Raw genomic sequence first — 9,634 nt, 5'->3', positions numbered from 1 at the left:
TTATATATATGCATAACATGTACAATATGTAGTATCGTAAAATACCAGCAAACAAAAAAGAATTAAATGGAAAACACAAAATTAAAGAGAAAATAAATAATAAAACCAAAACCCCCCTAAACTTTTAGTACCGGTTGGTGTTACCAACCGGTACTAAAGGGCTCCCCGCCACTGGCGCTGGCACGTGCCACGTGGTGGCCCTTTAGCGGCGGTTCGTGCAGAACCGGTACTAAAGAGGGGGGACCTATAGTCCCGACCCTTTAGTGCCGGTTACAGAACCAGCACTAAAGGGCCTTACGAACCAGAGCTATAGCCTGATTCTCCACTAGTGTACCTTGGTTCTCTAACTGAGGGAACTACTTATCTCTACTTTGCTACATCACCCTTTCCTCTTCAAGGGACAAACCAACGCAAGCTCAAGAAGTAGTAGTACTACATTATCGAATGGAGGAAGTAGAGATGCACCTTTAGTCCCGGTTCGTATAACCATCTGGGACTAAAGATGCCTCTATATAAACCCTTCGTCGAGCTCGATCCCATTTCTCTCTGTTTTCCCCCTTTCATTCCTTCCTCTCCTCTCTTCTTCCCCATTGCTCGAGCTCATCCTTCATTTTTGCCAAAATTTGTCAAGATTTTAAAGGCCCCCCATCCATCCAAGTGATCACAAAGGTTAGCAACTTTGTCCTTCATCTCTCATTGCTACATTAGCTCTTCCAATGCTCTATAAGTATAGTGATTTGTGGGTTTTAGTGTGGGAGTAATTATATGTGGTATTTTATTTGATTTATATGCAATTTGAGCTCAAATTAACTCTTAGTTTGCATATGTACGTGTGGTTTACTTAGTGCCTTCTCGTCCCCGTCCGAACCACCATCAATCGCATGCATCGTCCCATCACTGGCAGCACCTTGGTGAGCCTCTTGTTCTTATCTTTTTTATATAAAAAATCATGTTTGTGTGATTTAGATATATAGTTACTTGTATAATTTCCTTACCCATACGTTGTTTGTTATACATAGTGCCATGGTTTTGATATCCGTCCCCGTCAGCCCTCATGTGGTTTATGATCCGGATGTGGTATATTCTCTTTTATAACTATTTGTTGCATTTCGTGTTGATGACAAATTATGCCCATCAAGTTGACATAGATTTTTTTATCTAGGAGGTATGTGAACCGGAAATTTCAATCGACCCTCTTGTCGAGAGGTTAAATTTAGTTGTAAAATGAAACGATTATTTGAAAGAAAAATTGAAGAACAAAAGATGAAGCTGGAGTTGTATGTTGCCGATGTCGTTGATGATCTCAAGATCAAGATTGAGAAAATGCGCTTGAAGATTAGAAAGATTAAAAAATAGGCCATCGATAGTGAAGCTTGGTATCATTATGCTGTTGGATCAATTGTTAACTTATTTGCGATCTTGATCGCTTTTGTTGTTGCATTTAAATGCTTTAGCTAGAGATTTTGTATGTTGTTTTATGGGAATAAGTGTGTATGAACTTATGTATGAACTTGTATTAATTTGGTCTTTTCGGTGCTGTGTAATGAAGATGAGCCGGCAATGGATGTATGATGACCGATGCTTTCCCTACTTCGTTAATGGCGTGCGTACTTTTCTGCTTGTGGCCGAGGCAAACAAGCGGGGGGTGGTTTTATGTGTTTTCCATGTGCTGGCTGTAAGAATGATCGGAATTACTTTAAGTCAAAAACCATTCACGACCACCTGTTTGTGTCCGGTTTCATGCCCCACTATAATGTTTGGACCAAGCACGGAGAAAAAGGGGTTATGATGGAAGGCAATGAAGAAGAAGAGAATAACGACAACTATCGTGGCCATGGTTTCCTTGAATACGATGGTACAACAATGGGGGAAGAAGCTGAGCTGGCAATTCGGGAAGAAGAAGAAGCAGAGGCATCAGATGAGCTCGCTGATGATCTTGGTCGGGCCATTGTCGATGCAAAGAGAAACCGCGCAAGTGAAAAGGAGAGGCTGAAGTTGCAGCGCATGTTAGAGGATCACAAGAAATCATTGTACCCAAATTGCGAAGCTGACAAGAAAAAGTGGGGCACCACACTCGAATTGCTGCAATGGAAGGGAGAGAATGGTGTATCTGACAAGGGATTTGGAAAGTTGCTGATAATGTTAAAGAAGATGCTTCCAAAGGACAACGAATTGCCCGAGAGTACGTATGAAGCAAAGAAGGTTGCCTGCCTCTCTAGGATTAGAGGTGCAGAAGATAAATGCATGCCCTAATGACTGCATCCTATACCGCGGTGAGTACAAGGATTTGAATGCATGCCCGGTATGCGGTGCATTGCGCTATAAGATCAGCCGTGATGACCCTGGTAATGTCGAGGGCGAGCGCCCCGGGAAGAAGATTCGCCAAGGTGATGTGGTATGCTCCTATAATACCATGCTTGAAATGTTTGTTCCAAAACAAAGAGCATACCAATTTGATAAGATGGCATAAACAAGACCATAAGAAAGACGGGAAGTTGAGAGTACCCGCTGACGGGTCGCAGTGGAGAAAAATCGAGAGGAAGTGGAGGGACTATGCAGATGACGCAAGGAACATATGGTTTGGTCTAACCGCAGGTGGCATTAATCCCTTCAGGGAGCAGAGCAGCAATCATAGCACCTGGCATGTGACTCTATGTATGTATAACCTTCCTCCTTGGTTGTGCATGAAGTGGAAGTACATTATGATGGCAGTGCTCATCCAAGGCCCTAAGCAACCCGGCAACAACATTGATATGTACCTAAGGCCATTAGTTGAAGAACTCTTACACCTGTGGAATGAAAAGGTGCACGTGCATGAGATGAGGACAATCAGGAAGAATTTCACCTACATGCATTGCCATTTGTGACCATCAATGTTTGGCCCGCTCTGATTAACCTTTCAGGACAGACAAACAAGGTATACCGCACATGCATTCACTGTTTGGATGATACCGATAGTATATATTTGAATAATTGTAAGATGAATGTGTACCTAGGACATTATTGATTTCTTCCGAGCAGGCATCCCGTAAGAAAGAAAGGCAAGCATTTCAAAGGTGAGGCAGATCACTGGACGAAGCCTTGCCACCATATTGGTGATGATGTACATGATATGGTAAAGGATTTAAAGGTAATCTTTGGAAAGGGTCCTGGCGGACAATCGGCTCCGAATGACGCTGACGGACGTGCACCAGTGTGGAAGAAGAAATCTATATTTTGGGACCTACCCTGTTGGAAAGACCTCGAGGTCCGCTCTGCAATCGATGTGATGCACATGACGAAGAATCTTTTTGTCACCCTGCTTGGCTTCTTGGGCGTGTATGGAAGACAAAAGATACACTGGAGGCATGGGAGGACTAGCAACGTATGCATGGAAAAGACGGTATACATCAGGGTCATGTCAGCTACATTCTTACCAAAGAAGAGAAGGAAATCTTCTTTGAATGCCTGCTCAGTATGAAGGTCCCGTCTGGCTTCTCATCGAATATAAAAGGAATAACACTACAAGAAATATGTCAACTTGCGACCACCACTATTGGTCACTGAAAGGTCATTGTTTTTCATTTGCAACCTTTTGTGACCAAAAACAGAAGGTCAAATTATGGCAGTCGTAAACTGAAATTAACGACCTTCTTCGGGATAAGGTCGTAGACGATTACGACCAAAACAGAAGGTCGTTGAACCCATGACCTTTTGTTTTGGTCACTGGCTGTCTGCCCAAGCCACGTCGGATCCGACGTGGCAATCCGACGTGGCAAAATTGCAACCAATTGAAAAGGTCGTAAATTAGAATCGGCCCGGTCCAATTTGGTGTTTTAGATGGGCCGAGCCCAACAATTCAGCCTTTATATATATTTTTTTCTTCTTAATTTTGGTCAGCTATATGGGCAAAGCCCTACTATTCAACCTTTTTATTTTCTGGGCCTAGGCCATTTTGCATTCCGTTGCACAACATTCCGGTCCACTATTGTTTGTACCATAGCCTTTTTAAACCCGAAATATTACTTGGTCCAGTAGAATGTGTTCGGTCTTTTTCATTCACAGATTTCAATTTTACACATTTCAACAGAAAAAAATAAATATTTATCTATTAAATTATTAAATACAGAATCATTCTCTCAAATATTCACAACATCACATACATGTTTGCATGTCCAACAGCATATACATGGTGGCAAACTAGCAACATCAACAACATCAAATATTCAAAACATGGTGGCAAACTAGCAACATCAACTAAAACTGTGGTGCACATCTTGAGGCTTCCTTGATGTTCTGTCATAGCACCAACATCCTCAACAACATTAGATCCTGATGTACATAAACTATTAGTGACATACATTGGGAGTTAAATTATTGCCAATAAAAAATATTAAGACAATTATAGGTACATGCCCAAATGCTTCAATTCATTAAACATTAAGCAAGGCATAGCAAAAATTCCCACAACTTGACAGCAACATGTTAACCTGTTGTTCACTTCCACTACAACATTCAAGCTCATGTTAGGCAGCAACAATACTAACCTATAGGTACCAGCATGGTATATTGGTACAAGTGCATGTCATGCAATGAACGTCACTGTAACACATTCACCTGAAGAAAAGTACTGTACTATTCTACTACCACGACCATCCATTCAGCTGACGGCATATAACAATACTAGTAAGCCCACACGGACTAACATCACAAGGCAGGAGAGAATAAAGGGAATCAAGACCTGATGATGATAGTGTTGACAATGATCTAATTGGAATTATCAAGCAGAGCAAAACAGCAACATGACCATCAAGTCGCAACCCTGAAGAAAGAAAGAACCAATAGAGTCAGCTACTTATTTATTCAGAATTGAGAGTTGAACAATCATCAAAAAACTAAAGATACTTCTCAGCCAACTAAATAACACATGATTCAGTCACACGGTATAATTTTGACTATAATATAACAAGAGAACTAAAGATACTACATACTTAGAACTCAACTAATAAGTGAGAATGATCAAATCTGATGCAAACAACTGATTTTATTTGTTGATGTTACAAAAGGAAGTGTATAAAACAAACAACAGCAAACAGGCTTTGATTTGCTGCTCCAAATAGAGGACCCTGGGATTGGGGTGCTGATCACATAAGTAAATAAACAGTAGTACATCTCCAAAACCTTAAATATGGCATCAACTTCTTAGATCACAAAGGTAATATGTCTGAATTTATAGCATCACACACGAGGTCTAAATTTATACTATGTTCCTTTAGTAGCAAGAGCTGGTTCATGTCTAGCTTGTATTGCAAATAACTAGTACAGTTTTCACACAAAAAATAGGATTGAAGTATATATTCACAGCATGTAAGAATACTTGGATTAATAGACTAATCAACCATCAACTAACACTTCACAGTACCAACTAACACTTCACAGTACCAAAAACATTGGGTGGGGCTCGCCACTTTGGATGTGCAGCAGCCATGAGGGCTTCTTCCTGTTCCACCTACAACAGCGGCAGCGGTAGCGGCGGTGCCGGCAGCTTCTACAGATTTGAGACACAAAACAAAACGCAGGCAGGGGGAATCAGAGGGAGGGGAGATGAAGAACATGGAAGGCATTTATATGATGGTAGTACATAACGTGCAGCTTGGTTCACAAGCATAACTAACCACATGTCAGGATCCTTTCAATGGCATGCACCACACTAATTAAAATAGGATATTGATTTCTACTCTTTGTAATTAGCTACTGCCGATCATGTCTGCAACTTCCTAGCTCAGCAGTCAGAAGACCATACAACATTGCATGTAGCCGGCCGGCACACACTGATTCATAGCAAATCAGATTGAAGTTTCATAGAATGATTACACTAGCAACTAGTGAGCACTGAAGACTAATCTTAACCCATTGGTAGAAGTCTAACACTAGCAACTAGTGAGCACTGAAGAAACAGCAAGAAACAGCACAATGAAATAGCTCAACCTGATGGTGTGAGCGTAGTTCCATCCGACCTCCTTGGAGAGCTGGCCGAGGAGGCAGTACCTGTGCCCAGGTTGCAGCCTCAGAACCCTGCAAAACCACAAGCGACATCAACATCAAACACACACAGACGACATACATTAAACATATATAGCTCAAACCGAGGAATACCCAGCAAAAACACATTACTAGACCCGCTCTGTTGATGGAACTTTCCGCAGTGACAGTACAGTTTACCAACTTGGTTTAGAGACAACTATGATGGCCCAAAACGACATGTACAAAGGGAAAACACGCTTAAAAGTTTCCCACGATAGGTCATAACAAGGGACTGCAAAGGTCGTAGCAAAGAGAAAAACGACGTTCACTGGAATTTCCAAATGCACACATTTGATAAACGATACAGTTCACCATGTAGAAAATTTCAAATGAGTGTCGCAGAACTGCATGCATAAAAAGGTTTACCAACCAGATTGTACTATCAAAGTTACCAAACTACTTAAAATACGACAGAGGTTTCCCAAAACTGATGGCGCACGATAGCTTTAGTATTTGATAGGGGCCAGGATCTCCAGCTGAGATCCTAACTTCTCTTCAGCTGCCTTCTCGCCTTGACGCAGAGCTTCGCCAGTTGCTTTCTCCTGTCATAAGAGATCTTGGCCTTCTCCTTCCTCTTTTCCTCCAGCTCCTGAATACCAGGCCAGAGAGTGATGAGAAATGGTATGCACAAACATCAGCTCATAATGAACAAAAACGGGCAACAGCGGATGTACTGTACTGATAACATTAGACTAGAACTAAGAGCCTCAAAGATCTTAGTGGTTAAGATCATCAAGTGGGATAAACCCATTAAGAGTAGCAAATATTTTGATAACATCACAGGCTCAAAGGAAAATAAACACCAGCAAACTGTTGAATGAATTAAAACCCAAAATAGAGCAAAATCTCTTAAAGAGCACAAAATGGCATGGTCTGTCAGAAGTAGCTGGTTGCGATAATCATGAAGTATCAGTGGGAATCCGAACGATTTTCTTCATCACGTAGAAGCATGCAAAAGACCCAATATAACACAAAGAGCAACAAGGTTGCGACCAACACAATGAGTGCATGTACGGCCAGTCATAAAGCAGTGCAAATGTAATATAGGAGATTCCATCATCCATCAGAAGTAGCTGGTTACACTAATCATGAAATATCAGTGGGAATCCAAACGATTTTCTTCATCACCCGAAATCATGCAGTTCAACCCAACAGAACACAATGAGCAATAAGGTTCATAACCAATGAAGGAATGCATGTACAATCAGTCTAAAGCAGTAAAAATGTGCAAATGTACTTCAGGAGATGGCGTGACCCGTCGATTTTCTTCATCACCCAGGCAATGCACATCTCATCAGCCAGCAGAACACAAAAAGGAGGATAGAAAAAGTACTGCTAAGAGGTTTGCAAAAAATCAAAGGAAAGTATTTGCTCAATAATAAAGGGGTACATATGTAGTCCAAGAGATGGCATGATCCGTCAGAAGTAGCTGGTTGTAATAATCATGAAAAATCAGTGGGAATCCAAACAAATTTCTTCATCACCCACATCATGCACATCTCAGCCAGCAGATCATACATCAACTTGTCTGGAACCATGGTTGGTGAATATTTCATTCCATGGTTCCAATGTGTTGTTAGTTTTAGCTGCTACTGATATACTATGGTCAGGACATTTGGCACTTAATTTGGTACATTCCTGATCCAAATGGTAAGCTGTAAGCATATGCCATATTGACAGATTTAAAATTGGAGCTGATCCCTTTGTTCACGGTTGCAAGAATCTGAAGGGTATTTTTACTAACATGCAAGATCTGAAGTGTTGTCTCCAACCAGGAAAAAAGAAGAAGCAGAATCACCTTGTTATCGATGTCGCGGTCGAGAAGATCATTCACTGTGCAACTAGCCCCCCTGAGGAGGACACCTCCGCATCCGAAGAGCGCCAACATTTTCAAATTAGGGATCTCCCCTGGCATCGCCGCTATCGTGATCGACCTATGAAGCAAGATTCAAAGGAGCTCTTTGAGTAAGCTGGTACTATGCTTGGTAAGGCATACAAGTAATAGGGTAATAAAAGTTGCTCTGTTGCTAACAAACATGCTCTGTTTTCTTGCTAGATAACAAGATCCAGCACGAAGTCAGAATTTTAACCATGACTGGACCTATTAATTATCTGTTTGTGCACACAGCAAATCTGAAACTTTGAGATCAGGATGCTGTCTCTAATCTCTATTGAGCTGGCCCTTCAGAGCAGTTGATCCAATCTCTACGCATTGGTGTTTAGAGATGGTGATGTCGGTAGAAATAAGCGTACCACCTCTCCACCCACGACGCAGTTGCCGAGGGCGGAGAGCCGCTCGTTGACACACTGGACGACCACCTCATCAGGCAGGCTATTCTTGATGTGCTGGAGCTCTATGGCAGGCATTTGAAACCCATGTCAGGTCAGGTCACTGTTGACTCACTGGACAAGGACCTCTTTCTTTCTTACCTTGGTCGTTGGTGGTGTGTGGTAGAAGAAGGCCGTTCTTGTTGCCCACACACAATGTCCCGAGGATCCACATGCCGCCGATGGATGCCTTGACCACCGGGACGGTGTCGGCGAGCTCGGCCTCAAACACGCTGCAACCACAGGACAATCAGAGGACCAATTAGAAGAGAAGAGGCCACCAGGGGTTGCGATTAACCATGACAGATCTAGTCGAGGACAATCAACTTGGTGAAATTCCTCGCCCCACTGGCCAGGAGCCACCTCTCCACCCACGACGCCGGCAGCACGGGCGGGAGGCTCTCCTCCTTGTCCTTGTCCTGGAAGGAGGTCGAGAGCGGATGCGAGAAGCTGCTGGGCAGCAGGATCCGGTCGATGTAGAACAAGGAGGCTGGCGCGGAGGCGGGGGGCGTGTGAAAGCATGAGCTGTGGCGGCTTAAGGTGATGAGGTGGTGCCGGGCGGCGGGGCTGGGGACGGGACCGGGGAGGGGAAGGAGGATGAGGTGTGGCTGTGGGGGAACGGAGAGATGGCCGGGAGAGCGGCGACGCGGAGCAGGATGGGATCTACACGAGGCCGTCACTGGGGTTTGTGGCGTGGTGGAGGCGGCTGTGAGGAGGAAAGGAGGAGAGGGCGAGGGAGGGATGGCACCGCCACCGGTGACGGGAAGCTAGGGTTAGAGAGGGGTGGCGGCGTCGATCTGGATCGGGGAGAGAGAGGGAGGCGGCGGGCGGAAGGAAGGGAGGAGAGGTGAGTGAGTTGATCTGGGTAGGGTTTGGTGTGGTGGGTTTCTTCAGATGGATGGATAGATGGACGGTGGGATTGCTAGCAATGGATGGTACGATGTCTGCCATGTCATCGATCCGTGTGACAGGTGGTTCCACCAATCAGAGTCTAGCTTATGTAATTGTGTTGTTTCTCTTTTGTTTCTTTTATATTTTTTACCCTCTTATTTTGGGTAAACACTCAACATATTAGCTTCATGTTGTATGTTTAAGTGACCCAATATTGTGTTCATATGTGTATCTTAGGATTTCAAACAATGATAATATTGTGGTCTTCATTTGCATTGCACACAAAAATCATTTTCCATTTTTTGAGTGCCCAAAATGAGGGTTTTTTGTGAAGAACCTACCAAATAATTGT

At 43.2% G+C, this 9,634-nt stretch overlaps 1 non-coding gene and 3 pseudogenes across 1 annotated transcript; all 4 read right to left on the bottom strand.

Annotated features, from left to right (window-relative positions):
* Nucleotides 1-6,766: 6,766 nt before the first annotated feature.
* Nucleotides 6,767-6,849, bottom strand: LOC119266202. Its single transcript, XR_005131925.1, has one exon. It is a non-coding gene; the product is annotated as a small nucleolar RNA SNORD24 (small nucleolar RNA).
* An 85-nt stretch (nt 6,850-6,934) lies between these two features.
* Nucleotides 6,935-7,010, bottom strand: LOC119266251 (annotated as a pseudogene).
* Nucleotides 7,011-7,121: 111 nt separating this feature from the next.
* On the bottom strand, nt 7,122-7,197 carry LOC119266249 (annotated as a pseudogene).
* A 280-nt stretch (nt 7,198-7,477) lies between these two features.
* LOC119266248 lies at nt 7,478-7,553 on the bottom strand (annotated as a pseudogene).
* Between the last annotated feature and the right edge of the window lie 2,081 nt (nt 7,554-9,634).

Source organism: Triticum dicoccoides, chromosome 2B (assembly GCF_002162155.2).
Source record: "Triticum dicoccoides isolate Atlit2015 ecotype Zavitan chromosome 2B, WEW_v2.0, whole genome shotgun sequence".
In the NCBI taxonomy this organism is placed as follows: domain Eukaryota; kingdom Viridiplantae; phylum Streptophyta; class Magnoliopsida; order Poales; family Poaceae; genus Triticum; species Triticum dicoccoides.
This window is presented reverse-complemented; position numbering and strand designations above follow the sequence as displayed.